At 46.2% G+C, this 24257-nt stretch overlaps 1 protein-coding gene across 1 annotated transcript in view; it reads right to left on the reverse strand.

The window, feature by feature from the left end:
* The window catches only part of ADAMTS6 (ADAM metallopeptidase with thrombospondin type 1 motif 6), a 176607-nt gene extending 163435 nt beyond the window's left edge, over window positions 1-13172 (reverse strand). The window contains exon 1 of the mRNA XM_066616074.1: window positions 12740-13172. The gene's annotated coding sequence lies outside the window, so the exon portion shown is untranslated. The remainder of the gene's footprint in view (window positions 1-12739) is intronic.
* Window positions 13173-24257: the final 11085 nt, after the last annotated feature.

Below are 24257 nucleotides of genomic sequence, written 5' to 3' on the forward strand. Positions count from 1 at the left end.
CCCCTCAGCCATGAAGCTTCCTGGGTGACCTTGGGCCAGTCACTTTCTCAGCCTCACCTATCTCACAGGGTTGTTGTGAGCACAAGGAGGGGAGCAGCTGTATATACCGCCCTGAGCTCTTTAGAGGAAGGGTGGTATAAAAATGTGAAAAATAAATAATAAATAACGGTGGACCTCCTCTCATGCAGTGGGCGAGGCAATGCCCGAGCAGTAGGAGTGGTGATGCACCATTAACCTGCCCCTCTTGTTTTCAACTATAACTTTTGATAGACTAGAGCAGGGATGGGCAAACTTTCAACTTTAGGAATTCTCAGCCTTTAACAATTGTGTAGAAGAGGAAATGTCAGCAGGTGCAGCTTGTCATCTCATAGCTTGTCTCTCTTCTACACAATTGTTAAAGGCCCAGAATTCCTAAAGTTGAAAGTTTGCCCACCCATGGACTAGATATATTTCAAAGCAGGTTTTTCATTGCATTCTGTATAAAACAACACATCAAATATATATAACATTTTGGTATTACTCAAAAAAAGATTTTAAAAATTTTGGCCAGTAGTAGTGAGAAGGTGGTGGCAGTGGCAGTAAATTATTATTATTATTATTATTAACAGTATTTATATACTGCTTTTCAACTAAAAGTTCACAAAGCGGTTTACAGAGAAAAATCAAATAACTAAATTTCTTCTTCTCCTTCTTCCTCCAGTGGAGGTGGAGGGAGAAGTGGGCTACCTCTACCACAATGGGCTACCACAAGTGGGCTACCTCTATCCACTTGCTCTCAGCAAGCAGGAGAAAGATCTGAGAGCCAATTAATGTAGCTTGGTGAGTGCTTGGCCAGAAGAGGACAATAGGCAGGTGCAGAGGGTAATGCACCCCTCATCAGTTTGCTGTTTCCCCTCAATGCACCACTCAGAACAGTCACTTCAGTCAGCCTCATTGCTGGGCTCGCCCTGCTTCTGGACATGTCTTTGAAACTGGCACTCCCCATTAAAGTTATCTGCCAGACCAACCAGGCTGCAGGGAATAGATATTCAGAATCTTAGGATTCAATCCTATACGCCCTGGTAAGTGTGCAAACCTTACTTTAGAGAAGATATGCCTAGGATTGCACTGTTGAGTAACCTCTTATTCTAAAAAATTGCAGACTATTTTCAGTCTAGAGATAAATGTTTGTGTGTGTCCTATTCCGACACACAAATAATGTTCTCTATGAATAGTCTCTCAAGGAAATTCAATATATTGATAGTATAGTTTTCCTCAAATTATCAGTGAACTTAAGACAGGACCACCTTCCTAAATATTTCACAAGTACCATTCCAATAAGAGCTCATTAATAGTATATATACTGTTTTACATATGAGCAAATGAGGTGGAACATTTTATTTTTTAGCACCTAACATTTTTATAGCACCCTTTGTGTTCAAAGTACAGCTGCTGTCAGCTAAAAATGCAGCTGTGAGTTTCCATTAAATATTGCAAACTTTACTTCAGCTCAAAAGCAAGACTAAACAAGTGAGTAATACAGAGTTAAAGTGGCCACATATGATTGAGAATTGCCCTCTATCAGCACAGGAAGTACGTGGCAGAAGTAGTGACAGACTGCAATTGTGTGTGATAATTGTAGCCCATGACATGTACACCCTCCAAAGAGTAGGAATTATAGACCATGACATAATGCAGGCACATAAGAGAGTAACTCAGGGTTTTATTTGCAACCTTAACTGTGGCATTCCCCATCAATGGTACACACAAGATGAGAAGAAATATTTGGGATTCTGGAGCCCTGATTGGAGAAGTGATTGCTTTCTATCTTACTCCTTGATCTCTCTCCCAGTGCTCTGGGCCTCTGCTGCCTGCTATTATTTCTCCAGGGTGTTTTAGGTATAGCATGATACTGCTACCATCTTTGCTTCACTGACATTTTAAGAATATCAGGTTGGATTCCAGGAGTCTTATGCCAGAGAAAGAAAACTTTTGGATCTAATTCTAATCCATTGTGTTTGCAAGCACACTATGTTTAAACTAGACTGGCCTAGATCAGATGGTTGTACTGATGAGGGACTTGACTTCCAATAAATCCCTGAGTAATTTAGGCATCAGTACATTAGTATACCACTGCTGGCTTCTTTCAAGGCCCTTTGTATGTGCAACTTGCTGCAAACAGTTCTGCACCAAATTATTGAAAGGTTTCTTTTCGATGCAAGAGTTGACATTTTCAGGGGACAAAAGTGTGAAAGAAACCATGGTTTCCCCACCTTTTTATAGCCACTGTTGCCCCACTAGGCTGATTTTATGCCTTTTTATTAAAAAAAAATCTTTTAAGGGTTTCTGCACTGTGTGACTAGATAGCAAAAATCAGGACATTGTGGCACTATGTAGATGTGACAATATGATAAGATCACTGAGAGAAAATAAGCCCTCTCACTGTCCTTAGTCTGAATGAGAGAGGAGGATGCAACTTCAGTGACCAGGCAACCGGCCTCCGTTCCCTGTCTTTCTCTGCTACACAAGTAGCTTCATTGCCTGGCAGCACTATCTAGATATCTAGCTCTAGCTGTGCATAGTTATGAATGACTAGCTGGGGCAGAAGAAGATGCATATTTGAAAACTCATTCATATTCTGCCCCCACTCATTTGGATATTCATTCAGAACCTGCCCCCATCACCCCAGTCATGCACGACTGGATTGAATTAGTCCACAATGTGCCTGCCTCCCCAATACCAGTACACTTGTAAACAATTCTGCATCCTTTCACAAATATAAAAATATTATGTAGGGATTTCAGAACATTTGTCTGCAACTATGAGCAAAATGCTAGAAATTCAGGGTAATTTTTAGAAATCATTCAGACCTATGCACATAATCGGACAAAATGCAACAGCTTTAGGCTTATTTGAAATCTAATAAAAAATTTGGCTTCTTGAGGTTATTTTTTTTAAGATTCTACACCTCATTGGAGAAATGTTATAAAAAATGAAAGCCCCATCAACAGAGGGCTCAGAATCTAGGACTTTGAGCAAAACTTCCTAGATGCAGGCCTTCTTCATAGCTCACCTAATTCTTCACCAAACCACATCTCCTCCTTTGTCCTCTAAATTACTAAACCTTTCCAAAACAATTCACAGATATATAATTTCTCATACATAATCTGACTTTTAACTGGCACAGATAATTGTGTGTGCATGTATGTAGACAATACCTGTGTCCATGTCAGTAAATGGAACAGGTCACTGTAGTATGTTACAAATATAACCGTAGACTTTGCATTGGTGCTTTGCCTGTATCAGGAGTAGGTGAGTCATGAGGTTCCACCCCTGTGATTCAACTCAAATATAATTCTTAATTGGGGGGGGGGGGGCTTTCTGAGTTGCCCAGAGCATTTTGCGTCTCAAAAAGGCTCAAGTCACAAGTCCTTCCTTTTAAAAAGCCAGCTGCGGCTCCTGGGGGGGGGGGGGGAAATGAAGCAGCTGCCAGGGTGTGTGTGATTTCTCTTTAAACACTTCCCTGATGTCCCCATCCCATCTGTAAACAAGGAAACAAGGAATGAAGGGGTGAGATGAACTGTGTGAGAGTGGGGACCGAACCAGCAAGAGGGAGGAGTGTCATGCGCAGCAGCTGGGTGGCTTAACGGTATGACCCAATCCTTTGCAGCTGCATTCTAAAGTAGTTCCATTTGTACCCGTTGTTCAATTAGGCTTCGTCCTCCCAAGTACAATGGAGCCCAAAAGCATGATCACTACATTGGAAAGCTATCACTACAAACAGCCTCCCCTCCCTAGCTTCCCCACTTCCTTTCTCCCCTTCCCTGGTTGTGCAGCCAATTCCAAGGCAAGAATTGGCTCCTCCACCTTGGGCTCCTCCACCTGCTCTACCTCATCCAAAGAAAAAAATCAAACCGCTCATCCATCCAATGATCATCAGTTCTTTCAGAGATGTACAAGACAGCCTGCTCCCACCTCTCCCCTCCTGCTCAATGCAAAAGCAAAACATTAACCCTTCCCCACCTCCTGGCTGGAACTTCCTGCTGCTCGCCTGGTCTGAATGATGGCCCCATGAGGTCTTTTACGCTGCAAAAAAAGTGAGCAAGCACACCCAGACACAGACAGACTCAACTTCACATGCATGGGGACCAAGTGCCGAGTCAGTGGTCTCAGATTCGAGTCAGTGCTCAAGTCATCTACGAAAGTGACTTGAGTCTGCATGAGTCAGTGACAAACACAAAGAGATGCTGGCAGCTGCCCGGTGTGTATAGGATGCAGCAGCAGCCATTTTGGCACCACTGCTCCTCTGGGCCCCAGGCAGCTCAGGAATGGGCTGTTAGTTGCCTGAGTAAAAGCTGCAATATCAAGTTCACACTGAACAGTACTGTTTAAAGTCCATAATGACTGAACCTTCTGTAGATTTAAGTCATGAGCCAGACTAAATTAGTTGCTTCTGAGCTCTGTACATTAATGACACTTAAATGAGGCAAGTCTAATATATATCACAGATTTCAACAGGGGCTGGGTAGAGTGGATAGAGACACGCTCTTTTCCCTTTCACATAACACCAGAACCATGTAACATCCACTAAAGTTGAGTGTTGGGAGAGTTAGGACAAAAGAAAATATTTCTTTACTCAGCGTATAGTCTGTGGAACTCCTTGCCACAGGAAGTAGTGATGGCATCTTGCCTAGATGCCTTTAAGAGGGGATTGGACAAATTTCTGGAGGAAAAGTTCATCACGGGTTATAAGTCATGGTAGGTATATGCAAGGTAGAGGTAGGCTGCCTCTGATTGCCAGATGCAGGGGAGGGCACCAGGATGCAGGTTGTGTCTGTTGTCTTGTGTGCTCCCTGAAGCACTTGGTGGGTCACTGTGAGATACAGGAAGCTGGACTAGATGGGCCTTTGGCCTGATCCAGCGGGGCTATTCTTATGTTCTTATGTAACAGGACTTAGGAGATGCAACTACCTTTTCCTGGGTTGGGAGCATGGTTTCTAGACTCAAAATATGTAGCAATTTTATTCCAAATGGCTCTCAATAAAATGAGGGTACATTAAGCCTCTGCTGTATATTGTACTGCCACATGTTCTTATTCTATACAAAGCATGACTACTTCACCTGTGAGGCATAGAAATATATTAGTGAGCCTGAAGGATATTATTCTGCAAACAGATGGCATAGCTTTGGCTAAGTGAGGTTTGCAGGTGTTGGGCTCAGTTGGGTTTATCAGTTTTTTCTTTTGTATTTTTTAATACCAGAACAGGGTGACCAGATGCAATGGAGGATAGAGTGCCTGTACCTTTAACCATTATATAGAAGAGGGAATTTTGGCAGGTGCAGCTCAACATGGAAGGGTTTAAAAAGCTGCACCTGCCAAAATTCCCTCAGTTATACAATGGTTAAAGGTATAGGCACTTTGGCCTCCATTGCATCTGGTCATCCTGCACCAGAAGGGCTTATTACTTTACTATGCAGTCTTCTTTCATAAAGAATCCCAGTATTATACTCAGTAATTCTTATATCAGCAGATCTAATTTCCTTTTTACTGAGCAAGTATTTACACATGTGCAATATGTTAATGTGTACATACTTTTGTGTTATAGGTTTATGTGTTTAACATCAATGTATATGTTACATCCTTAGGAAGTTGCTTCCTTAGTTGATGAACTTTCCTATTCAGTATTTAAAATTTACTCCTCAAACGTGTACTTTCATCTTACATTCAATAGCAGCAATTTTCAACCAATGTGCCACAGTGTACTGGCATCCTGTAAATGATCCGCATATGGGTTGCGGGAGTTTGGGGAGGATCATTTATTAGGAGGGCTATTGGGGGATGTGAGCCCTTCACCAGCAGCATGGTATGCCTTGTAAATTGTCATAAAACTGATGGTGCTCTTTGACAATTTTAACACCTTTTCAGTATGCGATGAAATGAAAAAGGTTGCAAATCGCTGCTTTATAGACTCTCTGACTTTAATGCTGAAATGTCTACTTAGACATCTTAGGAAACAGATTGCGGAACCATTCCCTGTCTGAGTGAGGATACTGTTCACAATCCATTTATTCAAGAGTATTTAGATTACAGGTGTGCGCTGCTTAACAACCTTCCGCTTAATGATGAACCACTTATATAACACTGGTCAAAGCACAACAAAGAGGCTCTTAATGAGGCAGTCAGGTCTCCCATAGTCTGCAGCAAAGTGTCTGTTTACACAACAAAGAGGCTCTTAATGCAAAGAAGAAGCCATCAGTCTCCAATAGCCTGTGCAGCCAACTAGTTTCTGGCAGGGAGTGTCTGTTTACACAACAAAGGCACTAGATTGGGCTGAATGTTCACTTAACAACCTAACTGCATAACAACCAGGACTGGAGAACGTATCCCCATCATTAAGTGGTGCACACCTATATATGGGTCTATAGCAGAGATACAGGCTAATATGATGTGTGCTTGTGTATTTATACAAAATATATAAGGCAACGTTTCTCAAACTGTGGGGTCGGGACCCACTAGATGGGTCGTGAGGCCATTTCAGGTGGGTCCCCATTCATTTCAGTATTTTATTTTTAATAAGCTGCTCAAAACAATAAAGGGAACACTTAAACAACACATCCGAGATCTGAATGAACGAAATATTCCTATTAAATGCTTTGTTCCTGACATAGTTGAATGTGCTGACAACAAAATCACACAACAATCATCAAATGGAAATCACATTTATTAACCCATGGAGGTCTGGGTTTGGTGTCATACTCAAAATTGAAGTGGAAAAACACACTACAGGCTGATCCAACTTCGATGTAATGTCCATACAGCAAGTCAAAATGAGGCTCAGTAGTGTGTGTGGCCTCCACGTGCCTGTATGACCTCCCTACAACGCCTGGGCATGCTCCTGATGAGGTGGCGGATAGTCTCCTGAGGGATCGCCTCCCAGACCTGGACTAAAGCATCCGCCAACTCCTGGACAGTCTGTGGTGCAACGTGACGCTGGTGGATGGAGCGAGACATGATGTCCCAGATGTGCTCAATTGGATTCAGGTCTGGGGAACGGGCGGGCCAGTCCATAGCATCAATGCCTTCATCTTGCAGGAACTGCTGACACACTCCAGCCACATGAGGTCTAGCATTGTCTTGCATTAGGAGGAACCCAGGGCCAACCGCGCCAGCATATGGTCTCACAAGGGGTCTGAGGATCTCATCTCGGTACCTAATGGCAGTCAGGCTACCTCTGGCGAGCACAAGGAGGGCTGTGCGGCCCCCCAAAGAAATGCCACCCCACACCATTACTGACCCACTGCCAAACCGGTCATGCTGGAGGATGTTGCAGGCAGCAGAACGTTCTCCCTGCCGTCTCCAGACTCTGTCACGTCTGTCACATGTGCTCAATGTGAACCTGCATTCATCTGTGAAGAGCACAGGGCGCCAGTGGTGAGGTTGCCAATCTTGGTGTTCTCTGGCAAATGCCAAACGACCTGCACGGTGTCGGGCTGTCAGCACAACCCCCACCTGTGGACGTCAGGCCCTCATACCACCCTCATGGAGTCTGTTTCTGACCGTTTGAGCAGACACATGCACATTTGTGGCCTGCTGGAGGTCATTTTGCAGGGCTCTGGCAGTGCTCCTCCTGTTCCTCCTGGCACGAAGGCAGAGGTAGCGGTCCTGATGCTGGGTTGTTGCCCACCTACGGCCTCCTCCACGTCTCCTGGTGTACTGGCCTGTCTCCTGGTAGCGCCTCCATGCTCTGGACACCACACTGACAGACACAGCAAACCTTCTTGCCACAGCTCGCATTGATGTGCCATCCTCGATGAGCTGCACTACCTGAGCCACTTGTGTGGGTTGCAGACTCCGCCTCATGCTACCACTAGAGTGACAGCACCGCCAGCATTCAAAGGTCACCCAAACATCAGCCAGAAAGCATAGGGACTGCGAAGTGGTCTGTGGTCACCACCTGCAGAACCACTCCTTTATTGGGGGTGTCTTGTTACTTGCCTATGATTTCCACCTGTTGTCTACTCCATTTGTGCAACAGCATGTGAACTTGATTGTCAATCGGTGTGGCTTCCTAGGTGGACAGTTTGATTTCACAGAAGTGTGATTGACTTGGAGTGACATTGTGTTGTTTAAGTGTTCCCTTTATTGTTTTGAGCAGTGTATATTAGACTTGATGCTACCATAGTATGTGACTGCATTTGGGGAAATGTTACAGACCTGTACTTTTAACAAGATACTATGTATATATTTTAACAATGATAGTACATGGGTCTTACTCCTGGGTAAGCGTGGGAAGGATTGCAGCCTAGGATTGACGTCACTTCCGGTCATGACATCACTTCCAGTGGGTCCTGACAGATTCTGACCGATAAAAAGTGGGTCCCAGTACTAAATGTATGAGAACCACTGATATAAGGTATAAGGGCTTGTACCAGTGAAAGGCTTCAATTCTATGCAAATGTTTCTGGGAGCAAGCCCCACTGAACATAATGGGACTTACTTCTGAGTAGATAGGTATAAGATTGTGCTGTAAGTGGAGCATGACTTGAGCCAAAAGCAAAGTGTGTCACATTCATTCATTCATTCATTCATACACACAGTACAAGGAATATTCCATGTGGCACTCAGCTGACATCCACAAGATTTACAACTAAACTCAGGGTCCAATCTTTTCCAACTTTCCTGCACTGATACAGCTACAATGAAGCCTCGAGGTAATAGAACAAACATTCTCTTACCTTGACAAGGCCTCTGTAATTGCCCTCCCACCACAGGAGACAGTGCATGACATGTTGGCATGGCTGCATCACAGCTGGAAAGTTGGATAGGATTGAGCCTTTAATCCTCTCAATAGCTGTTGTGGCACAGAATTTTATGGCATGGCAGCCAGCCATGGCATCCTGCACAACATAAGGGCAGGATTGAACAGCTCTTCCCATCGATCTGAAAGTGCAAGAGAAAATCCTCTTGCTACAGTTCCTAGACAGCAACAGCTAAACTGATGTTAGGGGCTATATCCCCACAGAGTAGCTTGAGAATAGAGCCATAAGTACCATCACTGGTTCCACATATGCCACATCCAGTTCTCTGCAGAATGCTCAGCACCACATATGACTCTCATCAATGATTCCCAACAATGACTGTTTCTGCCTCAACACAGAGGGCAGAGCCAATTTCTAGACTAAATTTCTATACTTATATAATGTTTTCAGAAGGAACTGTACATAGTGCTCACATGGATTAGTTTTTAACACATATGTAAATCCAATTGACATGCGTCTAATGGAAAAAGTCTCTCTGGAATAGTAAAGCCTAGGTGAAGAAAGAAAGCAATAAATGGTGCACAGGGGAACTCTGTGGAGGTGCAGGTGATTGGTTTAGCAGCCTTTTCCTGACTAGCACAAACCTGCCTTTCTTCTCCTTCAATATGCTACAATTAAAATGCTATAAATATATTAGCAGTGGCGAGGACATGATATAGTTACACTGACATTCACCTCGGTTTCCTTCTGCGGAGGATAGCTATTTTAGAGAGCTTGCAAATGATTGAGGCCATGGAGAGGGTTGTACAGGCAGTGCTTCGGGTCCCTCCTGCATATCAGGCAAGCCTGGGCTGTCTATTGTTGTCGTCGTCCCCCCTTTAATTTTTCAAAACAGAGATGCTGGTGCCAAGCCAGCCTGTGAGAGATGCCCACCTGCCTTGCTGGAAGCCACACTTCCTCCAAGTTAATATTAAACCTGAAAGAGGGGGGCAGGGGTGGAATGCACACAACTAGGTTGTGCCTGCTGAATGGTAAGGGAAATGCACCTTGCACAGGGGAAGGAGCATTCTTCTGCACCATTACTCAGTCCCACTACTGAAAACAGGTTCTGGGCTGGTGGTGGCTGCAAGCAACCAAGCCCTGAGCCTTCAACTGGCTAGTCCTACTCAAGGCACAGCAACCAGGTCTCCTGCAGCGCCTGCCCATGTGCTCCTCCTCCTCCTCCTCTCCCCGGAGCCCTGGCAACGGTACAGCGCCCGCAGCTCAGTCAGTCACCACCGCCGGCCCTGGGAGCGTCTCCAAGAGGCAGCAGCCGAGAAACTGAGCCGATGGCTTTCCGGCAGCCGCGGCTCTTTTTCAATGAGTCTCATTCTCCAGCCTCATCATCTATCTCCCGTACAATATTTGCTCAGACACGACTCGCGCTGGCGGTAGCAGCAGCAGCACCACCACCTGTGGCCCCCGCTAATGGCCTGGCTGCAAACTCCCCCTACAAGCGCACGCAGCCGCTGCCCGGTTGGGAGCAGGAAGAGGCAAGACCCACAAGACAGGCCTTATCTCTGCAAGCGGAGCGAGCGAAAGGTCATCGCCTCCTCTGGGGCGCAGCCTCGCCCGCAAGTCACCCAGGAGTTGCTGGGCTTGCAAGCAAGCAACTGAGCTGCTGATCCCCGGGATGGATCAAGACCCATTTCCTCTTCTTAGGGGTGCAATCCTGTCTACACCGGTGCTCCTGGTTGAGGTTGCAATCCTATCCACACTCACCTGGGAGTAAGACCCATTGCTTACTTATGAGTAGACATGCATAGGATTGGGCTCTCAGGCTGCAATCCTATCCACACTTTCCTGGCAGTAAGCCCCATTGACTATAATGGGACTTGCTTCTGAGTAGACATGCGTAGGATTGGGCTCTCAAGCTGCAATCCTATCCGCACTTTCCTGGGAGTAAATCTCACTGAACACAATGAGACTTACTTCTGAGTAGACGTGCATAGGATTGGACTCTAAGACTCACAGGAGTGTCTGGCAGCTACGCCTCTGGGTAAGAGGTAAATATATTCTTTGGCGGGCGCTCCTGGTTCTATCCAGGCAGAGAGAAGTGGAGCCGGCCCATCCCCCACGGCTCTGTCTGCTCACATGCAAGTCACAGAGCCTGGCAAGGAGCAGAGCCCGCGTCTTGAATGGGCAGAGGAGGGGGCCAGCCAGTCATCGCGGGGACAACGAGGGGTTGCTAAGGCAATGCACAGGCGGGGAGGGGAAGGTGCAAATCAAACCCGCATCAATCACAGGTACTGGCTTGTCGCCGCTTCCCCGCCACCACCAAAAAAAAGGTTGTAGGGTTGTCTTAAGAGATTGCAATTTTACACACAGGCATAAATCACTCCCCCCCAAAAGGTGTTGCATTTTACAGGCACAAATCACCCCCCCAAAAAAGGTGTTGCATGATACACACAGGCACAAATCCCCCCCCAAAAGGTGTTGCATATTACACACAAACACAAATCACACACACCCCCAAAAAAGGTGTTGCATGTTACACACAGGCACAAATCACCCCCCCCCCCAAAAGGGCACTCTTACTAAATATTAAGGGTTGAAGGTTGGGGTTCTTAATGGCTTTTTAGTTTGCGATTAAATGGCAGAGCAAACAGAAAATGGAAGGGGGGGGAGTCGTGCAACACCTCCACAAGTTGACTTGGAAATGGGTTCCACCACCGAGTTCAAGTGTACACAAGGAACAAAATATGATTTTGAAAAAGTGTTGCAGCTGCTCTGGGGGGGGGGAGGGTTACGATGCCACTCTCCAGATCCGCTGCTGCCACCTGGGTGATGAAGAGGGTAGGGGGTGGGGAGAAGGGCAACACTGAAGTTATCGGTAAAACTTCGCGCCACCCCCCTCTTTTGCAACCAGGGGTAACTTTCCAAGGAATCAGCTGTCATTTTTTTTACTTCTGAAAAGTCCAGACTCCACACACACACAGAAATCAAAACAGAAACCAAACCAGCACATGCATTGCATCTACCTACTCCGTGCAAACAAATGCGTTATACCACCTACCCCTGAGAGAGAACTGGGAAGAACAAAAGCCCTGATCCCCGCCCCCTCCTCTCCCCCCCACCCCACCCCACCCCACCCCACTGGGGGGAAGAGTCTCGAGCTGTGCTGGTGGAGCTGATCCTCCAGTTAACATTCAGCAGCCCATTTCCAGACAGCAGCGCTAAATCTATTTGGATAAAACGCGTGTGACCCAGACACTTGGCATGCGGCCCAAAAGCGTTGCAAAGGCAGTCCAAATAAAAACAAGAGTCTGGGACGGACTCTCGCTCCCCCCCCCCCAACTCCAGCTGCTGCTTGTACAACAATGAAAGAAATTAGCAACCTTTGCAGGGATCGCAGCTACTCCCCTACGCCTAATGCGTAGACAATCCTACACCCACAGATTCAATATGCTCTGCCAGAGTTATGGGTCTTGCAAATTGGAGTAAAATCAAACCTCCCCTCTATCTGTCCCACACTAGCCCCTTGATGTCCCTCTCCATGAATCGAGCTTCTGCTATCACATCAGTGAGACCTCTGGAGCCCATCCACACACAAAAATATGCACTTGCCTCCTCCTTTAATCAGAGGCACTGGTGTGACACCACCACGATGAGGAGCTTTTCATGTCAGAAGCAAAGTCAATGAATCCAAAAGCAAGCAAGCTTCCCAAGATTGTGCAGGCAGCTGTTGCCTGCCTCTAAAACAGAGAGAAGTTTTCATGGCTGCAGAGCAGGCTTGCTAGAGCCAGCTTCTTGGCCACCAGATCAGATCCCCGCACCCCCCCCCATCCTTCCCCCTTAATCCCCCCGGCTCAGAGCCCTCTCTGCTAAGTCATTCCCCATCCCACTTCGCCTCCTAGCGCCCTGCGAGCCACCCCCACTCCCGGGAACTGAGCGCCCCACTAGGAAGACGGGAGGGAAGCAAACCCCCCCAAGGCAAATAGCCCGTGCAGTCTCTCCTTACCGTTCGCATCTTCAGTTTCTCTGCTATAACGTGAGTGTCTCGGACAAGAGCGATTGCACTGGATTCCTCCCTCTGATTTCTCCCCTCTTGGCAGGCAAGCCACTGCAGGGTGTCTGTTCTGCAGCAGAATGAATGCTGCCCTTAGCCTTCCTAAAGAGGGGGAGCTGAGCCAGTGGACTGACTTGGCAGCAAAGGGGATGCCATCAGTCCATTCCAGCCCATCTAACACCCTGCATAGTTTTGTCTTTTACAACCAAAGAGAAAAAAAGGGGGGGGAAGAAGACAGAGAAGGGAAAGGCTGGGAAGGAAAAGGGGGAAAGGCAGTGTGGGGTTGGGGTTCTGCTCCTGGCACCCGTTCCCCTTCCACTGCAGGGATCTTATGCCATCCCAGGGAGAGAGGGGGAGAGAAAGTTTCGTGGAAGGAGCTCGCGATCTCTTCTCACTACCGGCCTCCAGCCAAGTTTTGAGCTGCAACAGCAGCGGACTATTTTGGCCTGGGAGGTTGTGCACACACTGACGTCAGTCTGCAAATGTGCCTCTGGCGCTGCTGCTGCGCATGTCGGGCCCATCACGTGGAGGGGGAGGGGGGTGCGGAGGTACAATCAGGGTAACCAGAGAGGAGGAACCGGGGTCTCCGGACCTGGGCAGTCCCGGGCTCTGGCTGCCTGGGTGGGGGCACCTGGCGCCTCCGTCCCTGCCCTGCGCCTCCTCTCCAGTGCCCTTCCAAAGTGCTCTGCTGAGTGGGGGCGAAGGAGGGCTGGGGTGGGAGCCGATGGGCCAGTGGCACTCGCTGGCAAAACCTCCGCTCCTTGGGAGCATCAGGAGCGGAGAGAGATGCAGGCTAGGGAGGGGCGCACCGCAGCTCCAGCTTTGCACCCAACCTCTAGCCAGCAAAAGCAGGACTTGGGATTCTGTGCTGGTTCTGCTGTGCACGTGCCAGCGCCTTGCTTAAGCTCTCCACTCTTGGTACACGTGACCGTTTGTAGCTGAACGTGTGAACTGATCCCGTTGAAAAGCATTGGGTGGGAGTTGATATTCTCTACCGGTATTAAATCTGTGCTGATACACAACCCAGTCCTATCCACACGTTCCTGGGAGTAAGTCGCATTGACTACAATGGGGCTTAATTCTGAGTAGACATGCATAGGATTGGGCTGTCAGGCTGCAATCCTTTGCACACTTACCTGGGAGTAGGCTTCCATTGACTATAATATGACTTACTTGTGAGGAGACATGCCTAGGATTGGGCTGTCATTCACATATGCAACCATTCATTTGCACTCACGAAGTGCTCAACATGCACGTGTGTAGTAGACCTCCTATGATACAAACACTGAAGATGGTTGCCTGAGTGCACAGGGGAAGGCAGAGGGATCAACCTTCGTACATCTGCTGATGCAGCCCCTCTCCCTTCCCTGTCTTCACTTTGTGGAGGAGAGTGCAATGCCTGGGAGCATCATTCAGAACTTTGTATAGTTCATGGGTCTAATGTGTATAGACAGTGTATATCTACTGTCAGTGTATAGACCAGTGATTTTCAACCTTTTTCATCTCATGGCACATTGACAGGGCACTAAAATTATCAAGGCACACCATGCTGCTGGTGGGGGGCTCACATCCCCCACTGGCCCTACTAATGTGGATCATTCACAGCACACTGATGTGCCATGGCATACCTAAAAAAAATATGAAGTGTAGCAGCTGTTGGTGTATGCCAGTATGGGAAACTGCTTAGGGTGCTGGACTAACACCCTAACAGGTAGGCCAGGATGAAAGTCCCCACTCAGCAGTGACGCACTGAGTGATTGCAAGCCAGTCACCCTCTCTTATCAGTGCAATCCTATGCATGCCTACTCAGATGATGATGATGATGATGATGATGATGATGATGATGTTTGTAATCTGCCTTTCTCCCTGAAGGGAACCCACATGGGTTAACAACACTTAAAATACATAAAACTATAAAATACAATAAAACTATAAAATAGATAGTAGCAACGATAGAACCAGATGTTAGTCCCATTGCATTCAATGGAACTTACTCCCAGGTGTGTATAGGGTGGCAGCCTTAATTTGATCTACATCACAGGGTTGTAGTGTGGTGTGAGGAGGGAGGCCTTCTGTGCTACCAGAGAGTCCACCTGCCTGACCTTTGGGTGTCTGCAGCAGGGTCCCCATTTTACCTCCTTTACACCAGGACCCTCAGCAGCCTGGCATCAGCACTAGCTGAGCTCCATGAAGGAAGAAGGCTGGGACAACAGTAATAACCTCCAGTTGTGTTTCATACTGTGGGAATCCCACTGTGCTGGGTTGCAGGATGAGGTTTTTTTATCCCAGGATGAGAATTGGTGGCTGCTACTCATGTCCTCTCTTCATGCGCTCTAAACTGACCCTGTGCTCAGTACAAGACGGGATTCCTTCCCTCCCCGCCCTCTCCCTGTACATTATTTCCAGATGGGGTGGATAGAAACTGACTGGCTTTGGAAATGGTAGCAGTGGGAAAGGTGTTTGTGGCTTGGGGTCCCCCACCACTCGGGGGGGGGGGATATCAATGACTGTTCTGCTGCAGCCACCAGTGACTCCCAGTCTGGTGCTGCGAATTGGGATTCCCGATCTAGTACAGAGGAGTAAAAAGTTTCCTCCAAACTTGGACTGCTCCTTCCCCTTGGAGCTTGCAGCCTTTGAATCAGCTCACAAACAAAACACGTTTCCGCTTTCATTTGCTCTGACACAGACCTCTGGACGCCCAGAAAGGGTGAAAGGGTCTGGGGTGGGGGAGGAAGAACAAAGTCCATCTGTTTTCTCAAGGTAGCAGATTGGAGGAAGCCCCCCCCCCCCCGCGTGAGATGGAAGAGTTTGCAGAGCTGGAGAGAGGATGCTGTGGGGACTGGTGGGCGGGAGGTGGGACTGGCGCCTTCTGGCAAGCCAAGCAACAACTGCCAAGGCAGCTTCCCATGGGTCAAGAGGAAGGGGAATGAATGAGGAAGCCTCCTTCAGGCTGGAGGCATTCAGCCTTTCAGTATTTGACTGATTGATTGATAGATATCCCACCTTTCCCATGCCAAAGCAAATGTCCAAGGTGGCTTACAAATAGTAATAATAAAGTACAAAGTATCACAACAGGTTAAAGCGGTAAACCATTTCTGCCCAATGTTGCATATACGCAACAGGGACCAAATGTGTATATCTGTGGGCTGGGCAACAATGGGTTAAAACGTTAATTTTAACATTACACAGTGAAATCTTGAAACACAGTGAAATTTTATTATTATTATTGCTACTACTACTACTGCACGAGAGTGAATTGGTGTGATCTTGCTGATGAACTCATGAAGTGATTGCAAAAAAGATGTATGATTTAGAATGGAAAGGTCCAGGACAACAGTTCTTCCAATTCTGATTGGGAAAAGAGAGTAAGCAGAGGTGAGTCCCCATCGCGACCTCAGTCAGAATCTGGCTTCATGCCCCTTTGAAATGGAGAGTTGTATGGCTTGCCCTTGGCACGCTCCATTGAGAAGAAGCGCGTTGGGTCTGGGCAATTCCAGTGGAGCAAGATTCTGGCACAGAAATGCATGCAGCAGTTTTCAAGGGCAGCTTCATCTCCAGGTGTGGGTTTGAACTTGAATGGACAGTAATCTTGCAATCATTGGTAGACAGCATATAAAATATAATAAACCCACTGCCTTCTGGAGCCTCTTCACAACCAAAGCAGAACAGAGAATGGAGCTGTATGCTGAAAATGTGTCTCTAAAATATGCAAAGGTACAAGAAACTATTTCATTACACAAATGTGCAGCCAGACTGCCTTTCTGGCTGTAATTGCCTATTCAAAGAGCGCCATCCTGCGGCCTGCTGTGATAAGGGGAAATTGGAACCAGCACAGGGGGACATAAGATCCATTCATTTTGGCCTCCTCCAATCCTGTTCCATTTGACCTTTTAGGTAAAAATGTGTAGATTCTTCTGCCTGAGTTCATTGTGGGTCATGAGTCTTTTCCTGTTTTGCTTTATATAGCTCATGTCCCAGGAGGATTTATTGTAGCTCAGTGTAGGTGAACTCCTATTCCTTGCAAAGCTTGTTCTGGTTTTGTGCTTGTGTGAGCTTGCACGGTTGTCTAACAGAGCAAACGGAAACATTTTTGTTTTGTTCCTTGTCTCCTGTTCACTAGAGAAGAACTGTCACAGCTTTCTTCAGTGAAAGATATATGGCCTATTTGAATGTCATCCCACAGAAAGAGAAAATGGGAAATAGAGCCAATTTTCTCAGCTTCAGGGAAGCATCCTCCAGATTTTAAACCTTTTGTTCTACAATTATATAGATTATAAATTATAAGCCATCATTATGTAGCCTCTTTTCACCCCTGCTCTTTCCAGAACGAGCGCTATGATGTGAAGCTCAAATGCCATCTTTCCTAAAAGTCAAAGGCTATGGGGGCTAGCGTAAGAGTATCATAATACAAGATATAATTACTACATTTTATTTACAACCTGAATTTAAGAATTATTTTTCTACAAGTTAATGTGAAACAAAAGTAAGCAGAATTCTAACTTAAGCCATTTCTGCCCAACACTGCATATATACAACAGGCACCAAATGTGTACACTTGTGGGCCGGGCAAATTTCCTTCAGATACAGATACAAAGGCCCAGATACAACAACAAAACGGTGGTTTGTTAGGAGCACAAATAACTTATACAGCAATCCTCAGTTGACCAGCCTAATGGGAGAAAGGATGTTTGTTAATGCTGAATGTCCACTAAATTCATGCACATGTTTGCCCTTATTACCTTACCTTAGAAGCTCCATCAGTGCTGCTGCTCTGCTCTGCTCTGCTCTGCTCTCCACCAGAACACTCTAGGAATGTCTCCTAGAGTGCTCTGGGGGAGAGAGGAATATTAGCACCAACTGAGTTTTCTAACAGCCCAATCCTATGTAGGCCTTACACTACTAGAACCAGTGTTGGCGGCAGCATAAGTTCCTTTATGGCTGTTGCAAAAGGTGACACATCATATTGCAGAGCTGGGCCACCATGGCAAGTGGCAAGTCGCTGCAGCTCCATGCTAGCAGAGTCTCCACAAACCCTGGTGAAAGAAAGTCAGCACAGGAAGTGGGTGGGAGGTGGGGAGGGGTGGAATGGGGCAGGGAGGGGGAGGAACAGGGAGGAGATGGGGCAGATCAAGGGCTGGAAGGGGGCAGTATTGGCAATAGTGGCACTACCAATATCCTACCTCCCTTCCTGGCCTCAATCTACCTTCCTGGTTCCACTCTGACTTGACACAGGTCTAAGAAGACCCATTCCAGTGCTGGAGACTTATTCCCAGACAAGGGAATAAATGTTCCCTTACCCAGAGGAGACCTTCAGGATTACCCTTCCACAGGATGGAGCACACACTTCAGTGGCATAACTGCATCAGTGAGGAAGGGAAAGGAGAAGATTTGGGCAGAACATAAGTTGGTGTAGGAAGAGGCTTGGGGCTGGCTTAGCTTTTTTCTAGGTCTCCCTTGTTGCTGATGCTGATGCTGTCATTTCTACTCTTGAGAAGGGCTCTCTAGGAATGGATATGTTATTTTTCAGGTAACTCTAGAAATAAAATGTTCTTTAGGAAGTTCTTCAAATACCTAAAGGGCTTTCATATGGAAGAGTAAATTTGTTCTCAATTGCCTCTTGAGAATCGAACTAGATCACACGGGTACAAACTACAAGAGATTCCAGTTGGATATCAGGAAGAAATTCTTGACAGTAAGGGTGGTTTGACAGTGGAACAGATTGCCTAGGAAGATCGTGATTTCTGCCTCATTGGAGATCTTGACAAGGCTTGACAGACACCTGCTGGTGATGCTCTAGGAATATTTCTTGCTACAGGCAAGGGTTTGGACTAGATGGCCGTGTGGGTGTTTTCCAACTCTATGATTCAACATCCCTCAGGAAGGAAACAACATCTCAATTCGTAGAGTGCCCTGCATTAAGAGACCAAGTACTAAGGGAGGCCTGAAAGATATATAAGCCTGCCCTCAAACCCCCTCTCACCATTAACCACTGAGTAGCTCAATCCAGCGCAACTCCTCTGCCACCTAATATGGCATACGCTGCACTGTGTGGGGGAGTTTTAAGCCACGGAGGCCTCTTTGAGGTTAGGGAACATTTGTTTCCTTGGCTCAGGGTAAGCCTTTGCTGACCCACTGTGTCTACTTGGACACGTGTCAGTTATTTTGCTGGCACAATTCCAAGTGGACCCAGGTAGGTGGGTTGAGACCAGGAATGAGGATATAAACAGAGAACAGAGCTGCCTTGCATCTCATATATCCTCCTTGACACTTCTAAAAGGCACTCCTGGTTTGCCAATGAGGCTCCCCCCCCCCCGTTTCATTATTCATAGATTTCAGTATCTGCAGGGGGTCCTGGAGTGGATCCCCCATGGATACCAAGGGCCCACTGTATAAATGCTAAGAGTACAGTGAAACAGAAAGGATGGATTCAGGCACAATCAATGTAGAGATAAGTAGGAAGTTTTCAAGTTCCATCATTATTACTCCATGCTTTTTATTTCTGGTCATTGATTGTCAACTCAAACAGAAGACAGAAATCCAACAGACAAAGCGCTGCACATTAAAATACCAATAAACATTTCACCTGTTGAATTTCTGCCAGTATTGCCCTGCCAGGAAAATAAAAAGAGGGCAGTGTTACTTGGAAATAACTGATTTCAGCTGAACTTGCTTCCAAGAAAGTGTACATAGGATCATATCTTTGGAAAGTTAAAGGGACATAGTCTTAACATTCTGGATACCATGAAATAGAAACTGGATTTAGCGGCTGCTGTTCCTGCAATTACTATTAAGCTATTAAATGTGTCAATAGACAAGCCACTGAAAAAAGAGAGATCAAATTAAACTGTTTATTTTCTGAACTTTATGAAAACTTTATGTTGTGGTTCCAACCTACTTGCACAGTACCTGCTAGTAGCTCAGTATTTTAATATAAAATAGCTACAAGTCAACCTGAAAGGTTGCCAGATGATTGATTGGGGGGGGCAGGAGGGAGGTCTGCACACTACTTCCTACGTTGCTGGACTAAACTGTAGTTGTGGAAATTGTTAGAAAGGATTCTAGCTTTATTACAGCTAAAAACACTTGCTGAAAAATTCTTCTTTTCTTGTGAAATGAACTTTGTTCATTCATATATAAAGGTCAAACTAGATAGTATATGAAATGTAGACTGTGACCCTGTGTCTTCTTTTTTGTAAATAGCGCACAGGGGAGGGGGGTTGAAACAGGTCAAAACCATGGTATGGGTAGGAAGGCTCTAGGACTTTGCTTCTGCTACAGTTGTGATCCTGGTTACACCCCCTCCCCACATCCTACTTTACATTGGGCAAGATGTCATATTGGGCAAGTACTGATATCCGGAAGAAGTTCCCGGCATGGTTGATGGAAATCAGATATCTTGCCAGAGAGCAATCACTTATTGCTTCAGCATGAGGTGGTGGTGGTGGTGGTGGTGGAGTGTAGACTTCCTGATCTAAACATGGTACAGCTTGGCAAGAATAACCTGAGCAAGAAGAAAGGTTACAACCTGACCAGTGCAACATGTGAGGCCTTGGGCTCGTCCCAGCAATTACTAGGGCTTAGGTCAGGTCTGACCTGTTGGAATAATATGACAAGAGAGGTGTCATGGGCTCCTAAGAGGACAATGAGGCATGGAGAAAGGTTAGCAAGGTGTTATGTGCTTTTGTAGAAGTATCCATGGAATTAGGGTGATTGGGCCTGGATGTTTCTCACTAATGCTCAGAACTTTCAGATACAATAGTCATTTCTTGATAAAGGCAATGACATTTGTTTGTGGAAATGCATGCATGCACCCCTCCCATGGAGGGTGGGTAGGCAAACAAACAAGCAGGCATGTCCTTGTCTCCTGTTGTTTTTACTCACGAAGATGCAGTGCCCCCACTCCATGTCTTTCCTGTTTGAAATGAAAGGGAGAAGGGGATGCTGGAAACTGAACATCCGCTGCTCATGCTTATTGCAGAAAGAAGAGATGCAGAATGGAGACACTCTACGGTGTGGCCTTTATAAGTAAAGGGAAGGAGGGTGGCTTCCAAATGACCTGTTCTTGTCTATTTTGTGTTTCACAAGCACCTAGTAGTCAGAGAGATGCAATGTGGAGCTGTGGCAACTTGCTTTTTAAACATTTCCCCTTGGCTGCCACTGCTGCGATCCTCTTTCAACTTGCTTTCAGGAATGGGGAGAGGATCGGGTCCAGGAGGAGGGTGCACCCAGTGGATCAGTAGCCTGGATCAGGCAACAGAAAGATGAGCTGGGGGATTGTCTGTTTGCTGCCCACCCAAAAGTGCCACTCCATGTGACCTTTCAAGTTGCCTCATCAGTCTTAATGGAGCTTACATTTACTTGTTGGTGAAGGTGAGCAAGTGAAAGTGCCTTCCTGTAGTAGTGCTTGATATGAAGCTGGGACCATAGTCAGGAATGAGCAGCAGTGGGCTCCTCAGGACAACTGCATGGGAGCCTTCTTAAGGTCCTTGGGCATATACAAATCAGTTACCAATGGGACTTGCTGTCAGCTGTACCTCAAAGTGGGTCCTTCTGGGCCACATTTGTGACTTGCATTATTCACTACCTTAGGCCTCCTTTCATTTCCTAGGGATTTTTTTTTTAAATAAAACAAATGGACTAGCTCAAACCTATCAGCAGCCAGGTTGATAATAATGGCATAGTGTCTCTTCACAAAGCACTGAAAATTATAGTGAATAAAACTGTGGCCTGTTTAATGTGTCCCAACCTTTTCCTCAAACACCCTTGTTCCCTTTCCCCATTGGGAGCACAATGGAGTATGAATCAAAGGAGCTCACTGCAAAAAAAAAAAAAAAAATGTAGATCTAGGACTCCCTCACTGCATATTTTGTTTACATATCAAGAAGAAAAATGTGAATGACTAATCTCAAATGAAATTGAGGTTAGTTCTAAAATATAAAACTGTGGGTTTTTATAATCCCGGTGCCACCTCTAATTTGATTTGACAGCAAAGGAAATCTTAGAGAGCTCCAGACATTTCCAAAAAAATATGAAAAAGCTATTATTTGCTGTAAGAATACTGGAAGAAGATATTTTACCTCAAAAGACTGCTAAGAATTGTTATGGGTTTATATTTAGCCAAAAATATTTGAAAATGTCAGCCTCTTAAATGCTTCTCAAGTTATTTTGGTTGAAGATTAATGTGAAAATATGCATCTGTTTTTAAAGCAACTATTTATAGGTTCATTAGTGTACCTGGCCAAAACCATCTATAATTATATAAGATTCTACAATAAACTAAGAAAGATGATTTTGCATAATTTTCAGATGCAGCCTTCAATGACTTGTGCTATGCTAGTTACAGAGGTGACTACCATATGGATTGTATTGTTTTTGGGCACTAAACTGCATCTTGAGGGCCAGATACTTGCATGGGGCTTTCATCTAGTATATGAGTGAACAAATGCAGCTTCTCCCCATACCCCATATATGTTTATGAAAATAAAAAAATTATACCTCAGCAAAAAAGAGGTTGGAAAGTGCACACAAATTGCGTATGCAGGGATCTTCATTTGAAAAAACAACAACCAAGAATCCTATGACATCTTAAAGACTTACACATTTAAGGTGGCATAAACTTTCATTGGTTAGAGTCTACTTCATCGAATACATGAAGTGGGGTCCAATCCTATTCAACTTTTCAGCACCAGTGTAGCTGCAATGAAGCCCCAAGGTAAGGGAACAAATACTCCCATACCTTGAGGAGGCCTTTGTGACTGTCCTTCCACCATAGGATGCAGTTCACAGCCCATCGGCACACCTGTACCGGCCCTGGAAAATTGGATAGGATTGGGCCCATGGTCACCTAATGTGATGTGATGATCAAAGCATTATTAGCCATAATGGGCTTAGGGCACAATGCTAACTGGGTCTACTCAGAAGTAAGTCCTATTTTGTTCAGTGGGGCTTACTCTTAGGAAAGTGTGGTTAGGATTGCAGCCTAAGGGTCCAATCCTATCCAATTTTCCAGGGCCAGTGCAGCGGTGCCAATGGGGCATGCGCTGCATCCTTTAGTGGGGTAGCAGTCACAGAGGCCTCCTCAAGGTAAGGAAACATTTGTTCCCTTACCTCCAGGCTGCACTGCAGCTGCACCGGTGCTGGAAAGTTGGATAGGATTGGGCCCTAAGTTTTCCTTTAATCAATAGAAACCAGAACTGGGTCCTTATGGATCTAAAATGTGATGAAGCACTGGTGGGGAGTCTTTAACCCTATCCCTGCTGTGATTCTGATCCATGGAGATCCTCAATCCAACTGCTATTTATTTACCTGAAAAAAAAGCTCCCATTGGTCCCAATAATACTTTTTACCAAGATTACTTGGCAGCCAAATCCTATACCTGGTGCCACCACCAGGTGCAGTGGCACCAAAATGGCTACTACTGCATCCAGTGGCACTGATGCAGGTCTCTTCAGAGGAAAGGGACTTTCATCCCTGAGGAAAGCCCCAGTGGGGCTTCTCAAGTCTGTGCCGGCTATTTTGTTGGCACAGACTTGAAAGCTTCCATTCAGATGTTACAGCCCAACCAGGAGAATAGGATATGGCAGAGCAGGGCTGTTCCGATGCCACTCCCTTTCTGGGTTGATTCCTCCTCTGCCCAACCCTCCCCCCACCCCAACAGACCTTGCTGCTGCCCGGAGCTCTTCCCTTGCTCTGGGTGGCATTATCCAGCGCTGGGCTCAGTGCCAACCAGTGCTGGGCTGGTGCTGGTGCTCCCTGCATGGAGGGTGCTGTAAATGTGCTTTACAGTGCATTTACGACACCCAGCACTGGCGCTGGAGCTCAGCACCAGTGCTATGAGCCCTTAGGGTTGGGCTCTGAATTAGGGCCCCTCACGGAAGTAAGACTGTGAGGAAGGTAGGGTTGAAACTCCCTTTGCAATCTCACCATAGTACTGGTCCATCATGGATTCAAATGGCTGCTGTTAACTGAAGAAACACAAAACCTATCCAGGTTAATAATATGTTAAGTGTCATTTGTTATTTGCATCTAAGTGTATATACACTAAACACAGAGGGGAGGAGGAAAAGGTAGGGTGTGTGTTTAAAGTGAGGGCAAAATGTCAAGTGATGCATGAGACACAGGAGATTGCCACAATACCATGCAAAGCTTATTGCAGTACTCCCAGCATACACTGCTCATCATATCAAACAGATGACACATTGGAAGGTTGGGATGCCAGAGCTGAAGGTAAGAAGGCAGCGGGTGGGCTCCAGATCATCACACCTTGCCTCTCCTTGCCCACTCAAATGCTTTCCTAAATAGCCAGGTGGATGAGGAGGAGGGCAAGGAAATTGTGGAGGCAGCAGCTCCCCTCCCCCCCAGTGGCACTGAAATATGAGGTGGCTGCTTGAAGACAGCACATCACTCAGCTTCATGGCTAGGCCAGCCCTGCAAGCACTGAAAAAGAGATTATTGCTTTCTGTGTGTTCAG

The sequence above is a fragment of the Tiliqua scincoides genome, chromosome 2 (genome assembly GCF_035046505.1).
Source record: "Tiliqua scincoides isolate rTilSci1 chromosome 2, rTilSci1.hap2, whole genome shotgun sequence".
Classification (NCBI taxonomy): domain Eukaryota; kingdom Metazoa; phylum Chordata; class Lepidosauria; order Squamata; family Scincidae; genus Tiliqua; species Tiliqua scincoides.